The sequence below is a fragment of the Bubalus bubalis genome, chromosome 8 (assembly GCF_019923935.1).
Source record: "Bubalus bubalis isolate 160015118507 breed Murrah chromosome 8, NDDB_SH_1, whole genome shotgun sequence".
In the NCBI taxonomy this organism is placed as follows: domain Eukaryota; kingdom Metazoa; phylum Chordata; class Mammalia; order Artiodactyla; family Bovidae; genus Bubalus; species Bubalus bubalis.
In genome coordinates, this window is record NC_059164.1 from 59304394 (window position 1) to 59325190 (window position 20797).

The following is a 20797-nucleotide window of genomic DNA, read 5'->3' on the forward strand; positions in this document are numbered from 1 at the left end:
GCCATTGCAAGAATATCTAATTAGTTTAACACAAAAAGACCTTCTCCAAGACACAATATATTAAAACTATCAAAAGTCAATAACAAAAAAAGAATTTTAAAGGCAGCCAGTAAAAAACAAAAAGGATTGTAATCTAAAAAGAAACTCCCTTTAGGCAATCAACAAATTTCTCAGAAGAAACTCTGCTGGCCAGGAGGGACTGGGATGACATTCTCAAAATGCTGAAAGATAAAAATTGTCATCCAAGAATACTCTCAGCAAAATTGTCATTCAGATACAAAGGAGAAATAAAGACTTTCCCAGATGAACAAAAGCTGAGGGAGTTCATCAACACCTGACCTGCTTTATGGGGCTTCCCTGGTGGCTCAGATGGTAAAGAATCTGCTTGCAATGTGGAAGATCAGGATTCCATTCCTGGGTCAGGAAAATCTCCTGGAGGAGGAAATGGCAACCCACTCCAGTATTCTTGCCTGGAGAATTCCATGGACAGAGAAGGCTGGTGGGTGATAATCCATGTGTTCTTCAAGAGTTGAACACGACTGAGTGACCAGCTTTATAAAAAATATTGATAGGAACTTTTCTATCACAAACAAAAAGGCAAAAATACTTAGACATTTGAGTAAGGTGGTAAATAGAATTAGAAAATTGCAACTCTATATCAGCATATGTTTTTGAGTACTTTATTCAAGCATGAAGTTTAAAGGGAAGAAAAGCAGGAAAGAATAATGATAGCTACTTCAATTTAGATTAAAAAATGCATAAAAAGTGATAATTTGAGACAACAAAAAGAAAAAAGAAGGATGGATCTCATAGATAAATGAAGATAAGATACTATCAACAGAAATGGACTGTTTTATCAATGAGACATTTTATACAAACATCACGACAACCATACAACATAAGTCTAGAGCAGAGACATGAAACAGAAAAAGAGGAAACTGAGGTAAACATTATTAAAAAGCCATCAAACCAAAGTGACAGACAGAAACACAAGGAAAAAGAAACAATGGAGATATAGAGCAACCATAAAACGAAAGATAAAATGGCAGTACTAAGTCCTCATCTATCAATAATCACACTAAATATGAATGGATTGAATTCAGCAATCAAGACACAGAGTGACTGGGTGGATTTAAAAATAAGACAGAATTATATGCTTCCCCCAGCTCTGACAACAAACATAGGCTCAAAATGAAGGGAGATCAAAGTCATTCTCAGCTATTACAATGGCTATTATCAAAAAAGCAAGAAATAATAATGTTGTAGAGGATGTGGGTAAAAGGGAACCCTTGTGCACTATTGGTTGTTCAGTCACAAAGTTGTGCCCAACTCTTTGTGATCCCATGGACTGCAGCACACCAGACTTCCCTGTCCTTCACAATATCTCGGAGGTTGCTCAAACTCATGTTCATTGAGTCATTGATGCCATCCAACCATCTCATCCTCTTTTACCCCCTTCTTTTCCTGCCTTCAATCTTTCCCAGGATCAGGGTCTTTTCTAATAAGTCAGTTCTTTGCATCAGGTGGCCAAAGTATTGGAGCTTCAGCTAAAGCATCAGTCACACAATTGGTGAGAACATAAATTAGGACAGCTACTATGGAAAATAGTATGCAGATTCCTCAAAAACTTAAGAATAGGACTATCGTCTGATCTACCTATCCCACTTCTGGGTATTTATCCAAAGAATATGAAAACACTTACTTGAAGAAAACATATGCACCTATGTGTTCATCATAGCATTGTTTGCAATAGTCAAGATATGGAAACAACCTCAGAGCCCATTAACAAATCAATGAATGAAGATGTGTGTGTGTGTATGTGTGAATACTACACAGCCATAAAAAAAAGATGAAATTTTGCCATTTGGGACAACATGAATGGATCTTGAAAATATGCTTAATGAAATAAGTCAGACCTAGAAAGACAAATATATAATTTCCCTCCTATGTAGAATATAAAAAACAAGCGAACAAACCAAACAAACCAAAATAAACATGTAGATACAGAGAGCAGAATAGTGGTTACCAGTGGAGAAAGGGTGAAGGAGAGGGTAAATTGGATAAAGGGGATCAACTGTATGGTAACACATGGAAGCTAAACTTTTGGTGGTGGTCATGGTGGTAGAAATATAATAAAGTAAAAACAATGTTGTACATGTAACACTTGTATAATGTCATAAATCGATGTTACCTCAGTAAGAAATACAATAGTAGTAACCCAAAATATAAGTGTGTGTGTGTGGGTGTGTGTGTTCATTCACTCAGTCATGTCTGACACTTTCGCAACCCCATAGACTGTAGCCTGTTGGGCTCCTCTGCCCATGGAATTTTCCAGGTAAGAATACTGGAGTAGGGTGCCATTTCCTACTCCAGACAATCTTCCTGATGCAGGGATTGAACTCATGTCTCTTACGTTTCCTGCATTGGCAGGCAAGAATTAATACAGAGGACTGGTGGTGCTAAGTGGCTGCCTTAAGGTCGGGAGCAGAGTAGTGAAGTGACTCACAGTGGTTGCTATGTCCGTAACTAAGAACTCTGGGTGACCTGGCCAGGCTCGTGATAAAAGGCCTCATCCCCCAGACCTTATTCATTCCTCTCTGCTTCCCACTCCATCTCTGAATCACTAACTTCTGCTGCTGCCGACTGAACGGAAGGGACTGTGGGCGATTCAGCTTCCTGATCATTCAGTATGAGAAAGTAACCATAGTCATTTCTTCAGAGTACTCATCATTGGTATCTCACTTTTTCCTTGTCACCCTCCACACCCACATTTGCACCCTTCTGGAAAGAAAGGATCCATGAAAGCTGTATGAGTTATCACTGTGTCTTTAGGTCCAGAGGAACACCTCTACCAAGGATCAGAAGACAAAAATCACAAAATCTTAACATTGGGGAGAAACCTAGAGGCTGTTGTGTCCAACACACCATTAAATGGAAGAAAACACCCCAGCACAACCAAGACCTTCCTTACCTAACTCAAGAGTCGCTAGCTAAATCTCAGTTCCCCTATTCCAGTCCAGAACTATTCCCATGACACAGCATCATTGTAACAGGACCCCAGAGGCCCAGGGAAGGCAGGTTCTTTGTGGCAAAGCCATGCTTTAAGCCCATCCCCATATACCCCTCTTCAAGAATACCTGTTAGGAGTCACAGTGAATATTCAGCTCCAGCTACAAGAGGCAGAGAGGGAGAAAAGGCCATTGGTGGACAAATGGCTTCCCTGCCTTTGAGATAGCTTTGAAAGTGAAGGTGTTAGTAGCTTAGTTGTGTCTGATTCTTTGTGACTCCATGGATTGTAGCCCACCAGGCTCCTCTGTCCAAGGAATTCTCCAGCCAAGAATACTAGAGTTGCCATTCTCTTTTCCAGGGGATCTTCCTGATCCAGGGATCAAGTCCAGGTCTCCTGCATGGCAGGCAGATTCTTTACTGAACCACATTCAGCTTTAGAACAAATTACACTTTGTTCTTTCTACTGGAACCAAGTAGGAACATTCATTTCAATCATGAAAATCAAGCAGCATTTTATCCAAAGTATTTTGAGAAAAGACTCTGTAATGACAGCTCCATATTAAGAACTAACCACCTCAGTGTAGCTAAAAAAAAAAACTTGCTGAAATATCATAAAAAAGATGAAAAACAAAAACAAACACAAAAAAACAGATAAGTCAACTCTAAAGAAAGCCATTTGAAAGAATTTCATGCCTAAGTAACATATTAGACAGTCATCCCGCTCCTGTTTTTTCCCTCAAATTCCCTCTTTCGCGGTCATTTTCCTTTACTTATCCTATTTCTGAAGTTTGAAAGGAATTTCCTGAGTCTTCAACTAAAACTGAAAAAAAGAAAAGCCTGCTTAGGCAATTTTAAGTAAAGTTATAAATCTGCAGCTTCTCAAATGAAAAAATTGTTTCAAACAACAACAGCATTCTGGGTTGAGCTATTATTTTTGCAATCACTTGAGGAGTTAAACCTTGCTCCTGACTTGTCAACTTCCGGTGACCCATAAGAGAAGTGAAAGCTGAGAGAGGATACCCATGAGACTGAAACTCGGAGTCTCTGTGTTTGTACAAGTAAGAGCCACACTGCCTGCAAGTCACCTCGGCATGCTATTCTACCACCTGCTCTCCGCAAAATGAGAAGCACTTTGTGAGTTCTTTCCATTCCCAGGGGGAGCTTTCCTCATATCTATAGTTACTAAAATGTGCTATGAATTCTGACCCTCGCATATGTCCCTCACCTCCTGGAAATCTTTGCTTAAAAGAGATACTAATGCTTTCTTGCCCAATAATTGTTTGTCCTTAGGAAATGTTAAATCTGTGGGAGAGTGTTCCTGGAACTGCTCTATGCCCATTGCAGTAATGATCTTCCTCTTGCCTCACTGCGGAATCTGGTCGACTTAACCCACTCCACTCACAAAGACAGAAACAACCTGTCAGGCAAGGAAGGACGATTTCCAATAGACAAAACTTCGTAGTCAGCCATGTTAGTAATTTCCTCACCTGTAAGCTCCCACTGAGCCCAGTGAAGAACTGAAACAGAGGAAGGATAGGAGATCACTAAAGAGGCTGTTTTTCACATTTTCATTTCACATGATTCATGCTGTTTCATCAAGAGTATCACAAGTAGGCTGTCTTCTTTTTTGCGCTGCTCTGACCATGTTGTGCTTAACTATCTACTTGTTCATCTTCCCCATTATCTTTTTTCCTTCATAATAACTACCAGGGTTTTATTTCCTTTTCTTTTCTTGGTATGTTTGTCTTGTTTTATTGCAAAAAGAGGCAACTAAACTAAAAAAAAAAAAAAAAAAAAAAAAACTAAAGGAAAAGTAGTTGAACAGAATTTTTCCACTCTCTTGAGTATTTTAGTATATTTTCTGCTGGGATCTTTCTATGCATCTCTGTTAGTGAGATACTATAATTATATTGTACCTCAATTTTCAGCATATATTTTTCACTAGTGATATATTGAAGGACTTAGCCTTTAAGCTTCTGTACTTTTAAATGACTGTATAACATCCCATCAAATGGTCATCTTCAATGTTATCTAACCAAATTTTCAGCAGTGGGACATTTCCAATTTATTGTTGCTATAAATACTTCTATGATGAACATTTTTGTGAATTAAGTATTTTACATATTTTGGATTATTTCCCTGGTATACAAGAAAAGAGTGGTTGTATGACATGAAAATATTTATGGATTTATGTTTATAGTGTCAAATTGTTTTACATTGACATTTTTTTGACAAAATATTCATTTAAAGTAAAAAATTTATTCCTGCTTTCTAATTTAATCTGTTTCTATTAAGCAGTTTTTTTTTTTTAATATATTTTATCTAAATGATTCCAATCAGCCAGCAATCTCTATTTGTTGTTCTTGTTGGCAGAATTCTGTAATGGACTAAGTGAGGAGCTGTGGATAAAATCCTCAAGTAACTCTTTGAAACTCAAGTAGCTAAGCGCAGGCGGCCGCGACCGGCGCACTAAGCACACGTGGCCGTTGAGGAGCTACCCCACGTCCGAGGTCAGGGGCAGAAGCCGGGAGGACCCCATGCCTGAAGGGCAGAGGCCAAGAGGAGCTACCCCACATCCGAGGTCGGGGTCAGGGCGGCCGAGAGGAGCTACCCTGCGTCAGAGGTCAGAGACAGCCGAGAGGAGCAACCCCAAGCCCGAGGCCAGGGGCAGCGGCTAGGAGGACCAACCACACGTCCAAGGAGCCATGGCTGCGCAGGCACAGTAGGGCCTAGAGGAGCTATCCCATGTTGAAGGTCAGGAAGGGCGGTGGTGAGGAGATACCCCTAGTACAAGGTAAGGAGCAGCGGCTGCGCTTTGCTGGATCACCTATGAAGAGATACCCCACGCCCAAGGTAAGAGAAACCCAAGTAAGACCGTAGCTGTTGCAAGAGGGCATCAGAGGGCAGACACACTGAAACCATGATCACAGAAAACTAGTCAATCTAATCACACTACGACCACAGCCTTGTCTAACTCAATGAAACTAAGCCATGCCCTGTGGGGCAACCCAAGATGGGTGGGTCATGGTGGAGAGATCTGACAGAATGTGGTCCACTGGAGAAGGGGGAATGGCAAACCACTTCAGTATTCTTGTCTTGAGAACCCCATGAACAGGATGAAAAGGCAAAATGATAGGATACTGAAAGAGGAACTCCCCAGGTCGGTAGGTGCCCAATATGCTACTGGAGATCAGTGGAGAAATAACTCCAGAAAGAATGAAGGGATGGAGCCAAAGCAAAAACAATACCCAGCTGTGGATGTGACTGGTGATAGAAGCAAGTTCCAATGCTTTAAAGAACAATATTGCATAGGAACCTGGAATGTCAGGTCCATGAATCAAGGCAAGTTGGAAGTGGTCAAACAAGAGATGGCCAGAGTGAATGTCGACATTCTAGGAATCAGCGAACTGAAATGGACTGGAATGGGTGAATTTAACTCAGATGACCATTATATCTACTACTGTGGGCAGGAATCCCTCAGAAGAAATGGAGTAGCCATCATGGTCAACAAACGAGTCTGAAATACAGTACTTGGATGCAATCTCAAAAACGACAGAATTATCTTTGTTCATTTCCAAAGCAAACCATTCAATATCACAGTAATCCAAGTCTATGCCCCAACCAGTAATGCTGAAGAAGCTGAAGCTGAACGGTTCTATGAAGACCTACAAGACCTTTTAGAACTAACACCCAAAAAAGATGTCCTTTTCATTATAGGGGACTGGAATGCAAAAGGAGGAAGTCAAGAAACACCTGGAGTAACAGGCAAATTTGGCCTTGGAATATGGAATGAAGCAGGGCAAAGACTAATAGAGTTTTGCCAAGAAAATGCACTGGTCATAACAAACACCCTCTTCCAACAACACAAGAGAAGACTCTATACATGGACATCACCAGATGGTCAACACCGAAATCAGATTGATTATATTCTTTGCCACGAAAGATGGAGAAGCTCTATACAGTCAGCAAAAACAAGACCAGGAGCTGACTGTGGCTCAGATCATGAACTCCTTATAGCCAAATTCGGACTTAAATTGAAGAAACTAGGGAAAATCACTAGACCATTCAGGTATGACCTAAATCAAATCCCTTATGATTATACAGTGGAAGTGAGAAATAGATTTAAGGGCTTAGATCTGATAGATAGAGTGCCTGATGAACTATGGATGGAGGTTTGTGATACTGTACAGGAGACAGGGATCAAGACCATCCCCATGGAAAAGAAATGCAAAAAAGCAAAATGGCTGTCTGGGGAGGCCTTACAAATAGCTGTGAAAAGAAGAGAAGCAAAAAGCAAAGGAGAAAAGGAAAGATATAAGCATCTGAATGCAGAGTTCCAAAGAATAGCAAGAAGAGATAAGAAAGCCTTCTCAGCGATCAATGCAAAGAAATAGAGGAAAACAACAGAATGGGAAAGACTAGAGATCTCTTCAAGAAAATTAGAGATACCAAGGGAACATTTCATGCAAAGATGGGCTCGATAAAGGACAGAAATGGTATGGACCTAACAGAAGAAGAAGATATTAAGAAGAGGTGGCAAGAATACACAGAAGAACTGTATAAAAAAGGTCTTCACGACCCAGATAATCATGATGGTGTGATCACTGACCTAGAGCCAGACATTCTGGAATGTGAAGTCAAGTGGGCCTTAGAAAGCATCACTATGAACAAAGCTAGGGGAGGTGATGGAATTCCAGTTGAGCTCTTTCAAATCCTGAAAGATGATGCTGTGAAAGTGCTGCACTCAATATGCCAGCAAATTTGGAAAACTCAGCAGTGGCCACAGAACTGGAAAAGGTCAGTTTTCATTCCAATCCCAAAGAAAGGCAATGTCAAAGAATGCTCAAACTACTGCACAATTGCACTCATCTCACAGACTAGTAAAGTAATGCTCAAAACTCTCCAAGCCAGGCTTCAGCAATATGTGAACCATGAACTTCCTGATGTTCAAGCTGGTTTTAGAAAAGGCAGAGAAACAGAGATCAAATTGCCAACATCCACTGGATCATGGAAAAAGCAAGAGAGTTCCAGAAAAACATCTATTTCTGCTGTATTGACTATGCCAAAGCCTTTGACTGTGTGGATCACAATAAACTGTGGAAAATTCTGAAAGAGATGGAATACCAGACCACCTGACCTGCCTCTTGAGAAATTTGTATGCAGGTCAGGAAGCAACAGTTAGAACTGGACACGGAACAACAGACTAGTTCCAAATAGGAAAAGGACTACGTCAAGGCTGTATATTGTCACCCTGCTTATTTAACTTATACAGAGTACATCATGAGAAACACTGGACTGGAAGAAGCACAAGCTGGAATCAAGATTGCCGGGAGAAATATCAATAACCTCAGATATGCAGATGACACCACCCTTATGGCAGAAAGTGAAGAGGAACTCAAAAGCCTCTTGATGAAAGTGAAAGAGGAGAGTGAAAAAGTTGGCTTAGAGCTCAACATTCAGGAAACGAAGATCATGGCATCCGGTCCCACCACTTCATGGGAAATAGATGGGGAAACAGTGGAAACAGTGTCAGACTTTATTTTTGGGGGCTCCAAAATTGCTGCAGATGGTGACTGCAGTCTTGAAATTAAAAGACGCTTACTCCTTGGAAGGAAAGTTATGACCAACCTAGATAGCATATTGAAAAGCAAAGACATTACTTTGCCAACAAAGGTCCGTCTAGTCAAGGCTATGGTTTTTCCTGTGGTCATGTATGGATGTGAGAGTTGGACTGTGAAGAAAGCTGAGCGCCAAAGAATTGATGCTTTTGAACTGTGCTGTTGGAGAGGACTCTTGAGAATCCCTTGGACTGCAAGGAGATCCAACCAGTCCATTCTGAAGGAGATCAGCCCTGGGATTTCTTTGGAAGGAATGATGCTAAAGCTGAAACTCCAGTCCTTTGGCCACCTCATGCGAAGAGTTGACTCATTGGAAGAGACTCTGATGCTGGGAGGGATTGGGGGCAGGAGGAGAAGGGGATGACAGAGGATGAGATGGCTGGATGGCATCACTGACTCAATGGACATGAGTCTGAGTGAACTCCGGGAGTTGGTGATGGACAGGGAGGCCTGGCGTGCTGCGATTCATGGGGTCGCAAAGAGTCGGACACGACTGAGCAACTGAACTGAACTGAACTCATTGCCACTTGAAACCATACCCTTAGCCCTCAGCGAGCTAAGCCAACAAGGAAAGAAGCATTCCAGAAGTTCTACAGGTATTCTCCTATCAAATCCTGTCTTGGCATCTCATCTAAATAGAGCTTTGGAAAAACCATTGACCTCTGTCTTGGAGCTCAGTGTAATCTGTCAACAAATTAAGATGCCATGCCAACAGAACACCTGGGGAGACAGGGAGTGGGAAATGACTTAAAACAATGTTGAGCCTCTTTATTAAGAGAAAGATAGCCTTTCATTTGAGAGCTCATCAACAGCTATAGATGGAAGGCACCATACCTCCAAGGTGAATATGAAATATCTTAGAGCAGTAAGGCTTTCTGCATTCAAAACTATTGAGAAATTTGCCAGACAAATCTGCTGAGGCTCTCCCTCCTCTCATTTTCAGCCCCAGGTGTCTCTGGGCCTATGCTTCCTCATCAACAACGAGAGTGTTGATTCTAGCACAGTTTGTCAATAACATAGCTGCCACGTCCTCAGGTCTTCCTCAGTTCCTGGCACCATGATGGAAAAGTCATCTACATCACTTATAATCCTCCCAAGAGGTCTAGGATCTGGGTACTCTTATCTGATGACAAGGGCTTCCCTGGTGTGGCTCAGAAGGAAAGACTCTGCCTGATTCCAAGGGCTGCTTCTGCCTCCCCTCATCGTTGCCTTATTCCTAATGGAATCTCTGGAAGAATTCAAGTTTGTGCTATGCGCTTACTCCCATACCTCTTTCCTTCAAAGTTTTTCTGCTGTCCCACCCAACAGGGGCTGAAATAATTTTTTTTTTTAATTTTATTTTATTTTTAAACTTTACATAACTGTATTGGTTTTGCCAAATATCAAAATGAATCCGCCACAGGTATACATGTGTTCCCCATCCTGAACCCTCCTCCCTCCTCCCTCCCCATTCCATCCCCCTGGGTCGTCCCAGTGCACCAGCCCCAAGCATCCAGCATCGTGCACCGAACCTGGACTGGCAACTCATTTCATACATGATATTTTACATGTTTCAATGCCATTCTCCCAAATCTTCCCACCCTCTCCCTCTCCCACCGATTCCATAAGACTGTTCTATACATCAGTGTATATTTTTTACAGGAATCCCAGAGTAGGAGGAGGTACCACTTACTTCCTCAGTTTCCCACCTAATTCTCAGCTCCCCCAACTCCTTTATTTTTGGTTTGCTACCCAGCTGCCTCTGAACAGCATATTCTAACCACAACCGAGATGAATTCTAAGATTAGACAATTTAGTCCCTTCTTACAAAAGTGATTCATGACTCTTGGATAAAGGTGGTAAAGGGTAAGTTTCAATATTTTCAAAGAGAGGAACTAAGTTGCTAAGAGAGTTTTGGTCCTTTATACAGGAAGAGGAGGACCAGCTTGTTCATTATGAAACACAGGGTGAAATCCATGTTAGAATTAAAATGGGTGAGTGGAAGAAACAATTAACCATATTGCCAGATGAAACAAGAAGTGCCAGATATTTAAACATGGATTGGAAAACTTCTTGACAGATTGTTGTACAGAAAACTCATCACTGAATCTGATAAGATAAGATGACCAATTCTGAGAGTCTATAATTCAACAAAGACCTGGCTTTTTCAGTCCTATCTTCACTCCATCTCTTTAACTCACCAAACTTCCGCTTTAGGCTCAGACAACAGAACCACCTTGTGAGGGTCCAACTACCAAACAGCCAAAGGCATTTCTCTCTAGGCTTCTGGTTCACCTTTCGGCTTCTTTCTTACTTTTTTAGCTGTGCTGGCTCTTCACTGCTGCAAGGGCTTTTTCTCTAGTTGCAGTGCTCGGGTTTCTCATGGTGATGGCAGTTCTTTTTGTGAAGTGTGGGTTCTAGGATGTGTGGGCGTCAGTACTTGCAGCTCCCAGCTCTAGAGCACAGGCTCGGTAGTCGAGGCACACAGACTTAGTTGCTCCAAGGCATGTGGGATCCTCCCAGATCAGGGATTGAACCCGTGTTTCTTGAATTGGCAGTTGGATTCTTTACCACTGAACCACCAGGGAAGCCCACCCTTCAGCTTCTTAAAGCTACCAAATACCAGTATCAGCAGCTTCTCTGCATTCTGGCTGAAGAATTATTCTTAAGACAGAATGCTCAAAAAAGGACTTGGACCTTCAAGTTCTGCGAATGACAAATAGGGGAAAGCATTCACCAGAGATCCAAAACCTGTGTCATTGACTTGTCCTCAATACTTTTCCCCTGGATGATGCTTCTTCATCTCAGATGACATGCTAGTATTGTGGATTATCTTTTATATTCTTATATATATATATATATATATATATATATATATATAGCTATAACTATGTACAATAAAAATAGAAATGCCTTTCCCGTATTTTCTGAATAAGATGGTGTAGTGAGGTAGAATGATGGCCAGCACCCAGAAGGATATGTTCAGTTAGTATCTCAGAAACCTATGAATGTGACCTTATTTGGAGAAAGAATCCTTGTAGCTGTAATGAAATTAGGGATCTCAAGATGAGGTTGAGATCATCCTGGATTATCCATGTGGGCCCTAAATCCAATGACAAGTGTCCTTAAAAAAGATACACAGAAGAGAGACACACAGAAAGAGGAAGAGAAGCTCATGTGAAGACAGAGACAGAGGTTGGACTTATGCAACCACAAGCAAAGAATTCCTGGAACCTCTAAGATGCTGGAAGAAGCAAGGAAAGATTTTCCCATGGAGCCTTTAAGGAAAGTGCAGCCCTGTGGGTCTTTGATTTTATTTATTTTATCTTATTTGTATTTTGGGCCTTTGATTTTAGACTTCTAGCTCCAGACGTGTGTTAGAATACATTTTGTTGTTTTAAGTCACAAAGATTGTGGTGATTTGTTATGTTACCGCCAGGAAATAGGATATTATTTTGGTGCATTATTTGGTACAGGAGAAGACAGTCTGAATTGTAGCAGAACCTCTGAGTCTGTAATGTTAGAACCACCCAGATCTGTGTGAACATTTTCAAGTGCAAACTGACTATGTTCCACACCATTGCCTTCACAGATTACAGAAGAAAGTTAGGAACATCTGATGAAACTCCTTGTTTACAAAGAGTAGACTTTGCATGTCTCTGTATTGTACCCCAACCCCAAAACACACACACAAAAACACGCATACTACTTACCAGAGAAGTTTAAAATAAAAGAGTATTACGAAACTAAGCTCTGCTTAAGATACTATATCTTCAAATTCCATGCTGTTGGTGGGTATCCAAGACTTCAAAAAATTCCCTACGGTTCTATGAGTCAGTGATATCTTCATATTCCAATCACCCTTGGGACTTCAGAAGAGCCAAGGTTTGTGCAGATGAGGTACTGATTGGCAAATATCCTGTGTCCTTTGCCTACTGGTGGCTCTTTCAAGAAGTTCCCTGAATGGTTGTCACTCTGCTCATCTCAAATCAGGTTTACCAGCAGAATAGACTTTCTAACTCACAATTTCTCTGAAGCTTCTATTTTATCCAGAATCATCACTCACTTTCTTCATAGCACTTAATGCAATGCCTAACTTCTAATTATTTGTTAATTTCTATACTGATTGATCATTTTCCTCACTAGACAAGGATCTCCATGAGGGCAGTGACCATAACTGTTTAGTCCATTATTAGTATGATGCTAGGTCCATAGTAAACATTAAATATTTTGTTGACTATTTGTTGAATTTAAGACTCCTGATCTCCCTTACTAGGTACAAATTTTTCAATGGTGGAAACTTTCAATATAATTGATATATTTTATCCCTGAGAGAAGAAGGAATACATTGCAAAGCTGTGAGACCAGGGGACCCATTTCCTAGTATATTTATTGTCTTTGAGTAATTATATTTAAGATGCATATGTTTTACCAAGAGATGTATAAAGATTATATAGTAATGAAGGAGGGAAAATAAAGTAAAAGGAGACACAGGTCTGGCTTTGAGTACCTTCTACCCTGGTGCAAGAGACAGATATGTGTAGCAGAAATACATGCAGGTGGAATGAAAAAGTGCCTTGAGGGCACAGTGGTGGGGGGAGAACAAGCCACACTAGGAAAAGGAAGAACCCAGGAAGGCTTCACAGAAGAGGCTGCTTTTAAAATGGAACTTAAGGATACAAAGGATTTTGCAGGCAGAAAGAGAGCAAATGAAGGGAGAAGGAGACTGGAAATTTCAAGGGATGGAACTGCCAGAACCACAAAGAACAGACACCACACTTTGAAGCGTTTGTTAAGGAACATAACACAGCCTGAATGTGTCAACCAGCAAACACCCAACCTCCATAGATTGTGATTTTTCTAGTCTTGGCTGTTTAGAGATGTCCTCAATGCATTTTACTTTTGGAGAGAAGGGTGGTGACAGTAAGAGATATACTTGTATTTCTCTTTTATTAGTTTGTTTTAGACCGTATGCTTTAGACTGGAAGAAAGATGCATAGCTTTTTCCTTTCATAGATCTGAAAGCAAATACTCTTTCTTCTCACAAGCCTCAGTCCACATTTTCCAAGCCTACATTCCCTGCTGACAGTTATTATGTGTTTTAAAAATGATGTAAATTTTAATCTTAGAGAAACCCACAATTAGGAAGATCTGTCTGTAATCAGAAACATCCATGGTTTGCATGTGACCTTGCTCCATTTTGGTAATACCCATCACAGAAAATTGAGGTTCTCTGGCTAAAGCACTTTCCACATATCTTCCTGGACACCTTATATAGAGCTGGATCCTAATAAATGCTCACAATGGGCTTGGCCTCCTGGGAGGCACCGATGCATCTCTAGACTGTAAGGGAAAACCTTTCCTTTAATGCTCAGATACAAAGAGTTTGAGTTGAAAACCTCAGTTGAAAGTTCAGCTACATTATGTCCTCTTTTATAGCAAATGAGATCCAAGTAAATAAAGTTGAAACTTCATTCAGAAATAGAAACTGTTTAGAGGGAATTGTGTAAACTGATAGAAAAACTTGCTCTGTGGTACACAGATTCCTGAGAAACAGAACAAACTCACCTGAGAATACAGAAGTTGCCATTTTCAGCCAGCAAGAAATGATACTTTTGATCACATGCTATATTTTTTTTTTACCACCCATATTGAGGAAACAGACCCAAATAAAACAGTGAAATAGAGTAATTTTTGTTCTTTAGGGTGCTACATTTTCTACCAAAGCCCTGAATATTATTTCCTTTAATCTCTGTCCATCCTATTCTCTAATAAAGCTTATTTTTCCCCCGTGTCCCAGTTTCTCTTGGCAATATATTAAACATGGCCCCCAAAAAAGTTCTAACTACTCCTTTATGCTCTAAGTAATTTTTCACTTCCTTTAAGAATTTTCCATATTCCTCCCCGAGGAATTTTTCCCACTCTAATAGTTAGTTATGCCACTTTTGTTTCACATGATCTCAGGGTTTGATTATAGTTATTAATTTAACTCCTCCTTCTTTAATAAAATATAGACCTCCCAGGGCAGGAGCTGTGTCTGTCTTTTCAGTTTCCCCCATGATTCTTAGAAAGACTGATTTCTCCATGGTTCATCAAAATGAACCATAAATGATTTGTGGACAGTGGTGTTTACCTGCCTCCTCAGATTTCATTTCTGCATTCCTCAAAGCCCATCATTTCCATTTCAGGATCTATGTCATTCTCAAGATGTTCACTTCATGCCTCAATTTCATGATGGGATTCTAAACTTGGGTTAAGTTAAACTGAGTGGTATATTTCATTCCTCATCTTATACCTAATTAAAATAATTGATTCAATATGAACACATGACTCAGATGGTCCACTCAGAAAGAATTTCAAGATTTCTTCGAGGAAAAGGCAAATCTTCTTGTGTTGTTTTTGTTTTTGCTTTAACCGTACCATGCAGTTTGCAGGACCTTAGTTCCCTGACCAGGGATCAAACCCATGCCCCCTGCAGTGGAAGCGTGGACTCCTAACCATTGGACTGACAGGGAATTCTCCAAATTCTATTTTTTTTTTTTTTTTTTACAAAGTAGAGTGAGTATATTTGAGACTTAGAAGTGCTACAGTGATTTTACTACCATAACAGAAATCAACATATTTTAGGCTCTTGATACTGATTAAGTGGTAGCTTGGCAGTGGACATTTAACTATCTAGTATATGAAATAAGTTCTAATAGCAGAAAAAAAAAAAAAAAACCCAGAAGATCCCCTAATCAAATTTTGTACCACTAAAATCTGGTAATTAAAGAAGTTAAAGTTTTACCCAGTTTGCCTTCATAAAACTGTTACTACGGTATTTCCTCATTGATAATATGGAACCACTAGTGAGATAAAGTATGTAAAGCACTCAGCATGTGCCTTGACCCTGAGTGGCCACCCTATCAATCTCATTAGTTTCCCTTTCTTTTCTGTGCAGGGGTCTTTTTCCGAAACAACAAACAAACAAAAAACAATAAAAACCCTGAAATATATCAATAACTCAAAATTCTTATAAGAGCATGTTCTGAAGAACTCAGAATAAAAATAAATAATACTTAGGAATGAAACCTCATCCTCCAACTTTCATGAGGAGACAACTAACCCAAACCAGGACTCTGGTATTTTGGGGACTCCTAGTGCTTGAGATACAGATTAATGGGAAACCATTTCAAATAACCTAATGACTTATCCTATTTCTACACAACAAACCATGGTGTAACAGTATTTGCTACACAAAAGGGCAGGTTAGGACACAAAGAAATATAAACTCTCAATTTCTTGAATTAGATCTTCGCAGTAAAAAGTACAATATGGATAATGTAAAGGAAGAAACTTCAGTTTGATTTACCGAAAGATATTTGGATAAATTCAAGTTTGCTTCTTTTTGGATTATTGAACTGCCTAAAAAGTTGTAAAACCAGCAATTACTTTCCAAAAGTTCCAAAACTCCTATTACAAACCCAACACTCTAGAATCTAGTAGCCTGTAAAGGGAAAGAAAGTGAAAGTCGCTCAGTCGTGTCCAACTCTTTGCAACCTCATGGACTATACAGTCTATGGAATTCTCAGGCCAGAATACTGGAGTGGGTAGCCGTTCCCTTCTCCAGAGGATCTTCCCAACCTAGGGATCAAACCCAGGTCTTCTGCATTGTAGGTGGATCCTTTACCAGCTGAGTTATCAGGGAAGCCAGCAGCCTGTAAGCCTACATAGTAATCATCTTCTACCAAATTACCTTTTATTTTGTCATAATGCGAGAAAAACTCTCTCTGTTTTTATTCCTGAATTCTTTTAGAGCCTTAAAAGAAAAATATAGTCCTTAACAGTCAAGTTAACTTGTTAGTTCCATTAGCAAAACTGTAAACTATCCCTCTTTCAATGATCATAGTTAAATGTAATAAATTACAGGATATAGGAGGAAAATAGCCTGAGCCTGGGTCCTAGCGCTGCCACTTATTGGCTGTGTACATCTCTTCACTTTAAAATACCCCTTCAGCTTTATAGATGATAATACATGCCCTGCCAAAACCATAGGCTCTAAGAGAGTAAAACCTGATCCTACCAACATTTGCCACCAAAATACCTGCCATAAAACCTATCCCTCACTGCATCGCAGAGGAAAGTCTAGAAACTCAGGTCCAGGAGGGAAGAAGAGGATGAAACAAAAGACATGCAGAAAATAGTAGAAAAGCCATTGGCTTTGTGGCCAAAAATGACCGTATGTTAAATCTGATACTATAAAATTATCAGTTTGAACTTAAGCAATTTATTTAGTCTCTCTGGGTTCATTTCCTCTGTGTAATGGAGATTACACTAACAACATTGCAGAATTGTTAAATGAAACAACAAAGAGATGTAAAGGGTCCAGTGTAGAGGCTTGCATTGAGAACTTCTTAATAAATGGTAGCTGAAATGACACAGAATAGTCAAGTAGAGAAATAAGGTTTCAATCACATAAATATGTAATTAATGGGTATTTTGCACAGTGAATTAAAGGTTCTTTAGCAACAAGGCAGCATATATTGAAGATGACATATATTTAAAGTGATGGAACAATTGCACATATAGAGTCTGGGAACTTTCATTAAGTAATAAGGCTCAACAAAGACACGTTTAACACTGGAACCACTTAAAACCCAGAAGAATACTTAGAAGAGTCTAGGCAGCAAAAAAGGAAGAGAAATCTAAACGAGACCTGAGAGATATGCCTTGGAGACCCTGGCTAAAGTATATGTATGTGTGATTTTTTTTAACAGTTTATCCATAAGAAAGCATTATAAATTGGCACCAAAATCTAATGGTACTTTATCTGAATTTTCTTATATGTAATGTTATTTTACTTGATTGGTATCATACTGTGTATATTTGTGACAGGGCATTTTTGCCCAGTTCTTCACTCTTCCCTTTATGCACACCCTTTGAAGTATGACTTTGCAGTCCTTCCCACCACAGAAACAGCTCCCTTGACTTTGCATTTGGCCAAGTGACTTGCTTTGGGCCAAAGACTAAGGCGGAAATGATGGTGTGAGAGTTTCTCACTTAGACCTTAAGAGTTGGTATTTCTGCCCATCCCCATGGCTCTGCCATTACCCTGAGAAGAGCATGCTGGGCTAGTACCTGGTCCCAGGAGGAGAATGAGAGACACAGAAAGTGGAGCTAAACCAGAGTCCAGCCTCAGGCAGCAGACACAGATGCTGGAGCAAGACCAAGTGAGATTTGGAAAGCCAACCAGCTGGGCCTAGACCAATTGATTGACCCTTAGCCAATACACAGTTCCAAAAGGATAAACACTTGCTCGTAATATTTCTGAGTCTTGAGATGACTTATCACACAACATTTTGCTGGCAGTATCTAGCCGAATACAATGTTTTTAATAGGTGTCTTGTTTTTAAAAATAATGTCCCCGTCTGCTTACACATTGCCACCAGAAAGGCAACTATTCTTTGCTATCTTTCAGGTATCATCAAGTTTATGGGGTTTTTTTTTTTTTAATAGTTTTGATTCATAACCAGATACATTATCCAGAGATGCAGAGAAAGGTTGTGTGAAAAAAAATGTGAGTGGTAACTGGCTATTTGACAATGTTAAAGATTTATTTGGGGCAAAATGATAGTATTATGGTTATGTTTTTGTTTTTCCTTTTTAACAGAGTCCTTATCTTTTACAGATACATACCAAAATATTTATGGATAAGATGATTTTACTTTGGGGATTTTCTGGGGTTTTCTTCAAAATGATCCAGTTTCAGGGGAGGTGGAATAAACCAAACCAGAGCCGCTGTGAGTTGTATCACCATAGCTGAGCATAGCTAGGCAATGATTATATGGGATTCACTGTGAGGTATGATTTAAATTTTCCATAATGACAGTTTTAATTAGTAATCTGAAAAGAAAAAAATAAAGGCAGAAAACATTTTCTTTTAAAAAGACAAACGATGGTGAAAGATAGATATATTCTCCCATTTTCTCTTATGAGGCGTGAATACAATAAACTCCAAGGCCTCCAAAGGAAGCATTGCCAGCGGGGCTCCCTCCAGATCACCAAGTACTCTCAGCTTCTCTCTAGGAGTGCATCCTCACTTTGTCCTCTGAAGAGAAAGCTTTGTGAATACAATGCTATGAAAAAAAAATGCCTCTTAGTGCAAGCCTGCTGAGCACATAACAGCATTCAATAACTGTTCACTTGATAAAAAACACTCCTGGTGGAGGGAGGAGAGGCCAGGTCACAGACACACTGGAGTCCCTGTCACCGTGCTCCCCTGATCTTGCACTCAATATCCACGCCCATGCTCAGCTGGGGGTGACGTGATTGTCTGAACTTCACCAGGAAGTTCAGGAAACATCTAATTCAAGACTGCCCTTCACAGATACTTTTATCTGTGTTTTCAGTGAGCTGAATTGACAAGGTATTTGAAAATCATTGCCATCAGTGAAAACCAACGCAGCAATAAGATCTTCTTCATCCAGTGAAGTGAAATATTGTGACATTCTCAGTGCTGGCACAGATAAGGTAACACTGCTCATTAGAGTTGAAATGGAGACCACATTTCTAGAAATCCATTTGGCAATGTATGGCAAGTTCATGAATAGCAGTCATGCTCTTTGAGGCCGTAAACCCTCTGCTAGGAATTACTAAGAGCAATACCAGCAATGTGTACAAAATGTACACACTAGATGCAAAGAGACTTGCGAACAATAAGTTAATTCTGCTACATACCTCTGACCTACTGTGTCACTAAAATAATGCTTATAAAGAAATTTTAAATGAAATAGAAAATTCCTGTGATAAATGACTGTTTATACACTATGATCTCTACTGTATTATCTGAATAAATGTATTTATTGAAAGTGATTTTATCAAATATTTGAACAGTTGCTTTGGGAAGGTGGATCATGAATATGTTTTATTTCCCTTTCTGCAGACTTTTTCAGTGTTTGCCAAATTTTCTTCAGTAATAAGAATATAATTTCATTATTACAAAAGTATTTTAAAACCATTAGTTCTTCTAGTAATTCCTCCATCGTGTAAAATTGCCCTGTATTCCTTTATTTTCCTTTCTCATTTCAATTTTCTTAAAAATAAATTTTTTAATGTATTGAGGTATAGTTGATTTACAGTGAGTTAATTTCTGCTATATAGAAAAGTGATTCATTTTATACATACATGTATATATCTATATACACATATACATACATTCTTTTTCACATTCTTTTCCATTATGGTTGATCACAAGATATTGACCATAGTTCCCTGTGCCATATAGTAGGACCTTCTAGTTTTCCCTGTATTTCTTAGCTGCCTGATGATAGTGACTTTGGTGACAGACACAAACGACAGCTTAAGACATACTCAGAATAGTGCCTATGGCTTCCACATCTATATATAGCTTTCTTTGGCTTAGTTAAAAACACAATAACAGCTCTATCAGCTCTATCTCAAGGTCATTTTGAAGATAAAAAAGACACAATGTATAATACAGTCTTTATAAGCCTTTAAGTTCTCAGTTTCCTTTGTATACATGATATAAAATGTTGACAAGATGTGGGTAAGATACCATACCTGAACATACACTGTAATCCATGAAAACTGCCATTGTTATTACTACTTTTTTGAATGAGTACTTTAAGCAAGGCATTTGGATTTTGACATTTTGTTTCTGTACAAACCCTCTTGTATAATGAAGCCAAAGGTTATACAAAGAAAGGATCCTGTCTATCTGGGGTCAGGCCCTGCACCTGTCCTCCTGTTCTCCATCACCGGTTTCCTGAAGTCATCTGCCTTTTCCCAAGAGGGACTCATGCCTCTCCTGCAACACTGAGTTCTGCTCAGACACGACATCATTTACTCATTTTTCCAAGTCTTAGCAGGGCACTTTTAGCTTTCACTACTCCCTGGGGATGACACCCTCCTTTGTCACCACCCTGTTAGAACTCCCATTAAGCTGTGGAGGAAGAAATGTGTCTCTTAGCACAAAAATGGCAAGCCACTCCAGTGTTCTTGCCTGCAGAATCACAGAATCCCAACCCTGGTGGGCTGCTCTCTCTGGGGTCGCACAGAGTCGGACACGACTGAAGCGACTTAGCAGCAGCAGCAGCAGAGCACAAAAATAAATTTAGAAAGAACAGCAACTCTGTGTATAATTGGAACACAGACTGCATTTGGCCAGCTTTTTTGCCAAGTAATTTGTTAGG

The 20797-nt window shown here is 39.7% G+C and overlaps 1 long non-coding RNA gene across 1 annotated transcript in view; it reads left to right on the forward strand.

Moving 5' to 3' along the window:
- The first annotated feature begins 11479 nt into the window (after nt 1–11479).
- LOC123466057 overlaps nt 11480–20797 on the forward strand; it is a 40453-nt gene continuing 31135 nt past the window's right edge. The window contains exon 1 of the long non-coding RNA XR_006641317.1: nt 11480–19115. This is a non-coding gene — a long non-coding RNA (uncharacterized LOC123466057). The remainder of the gene's footprint in view (nt 19116–20797) is intronic.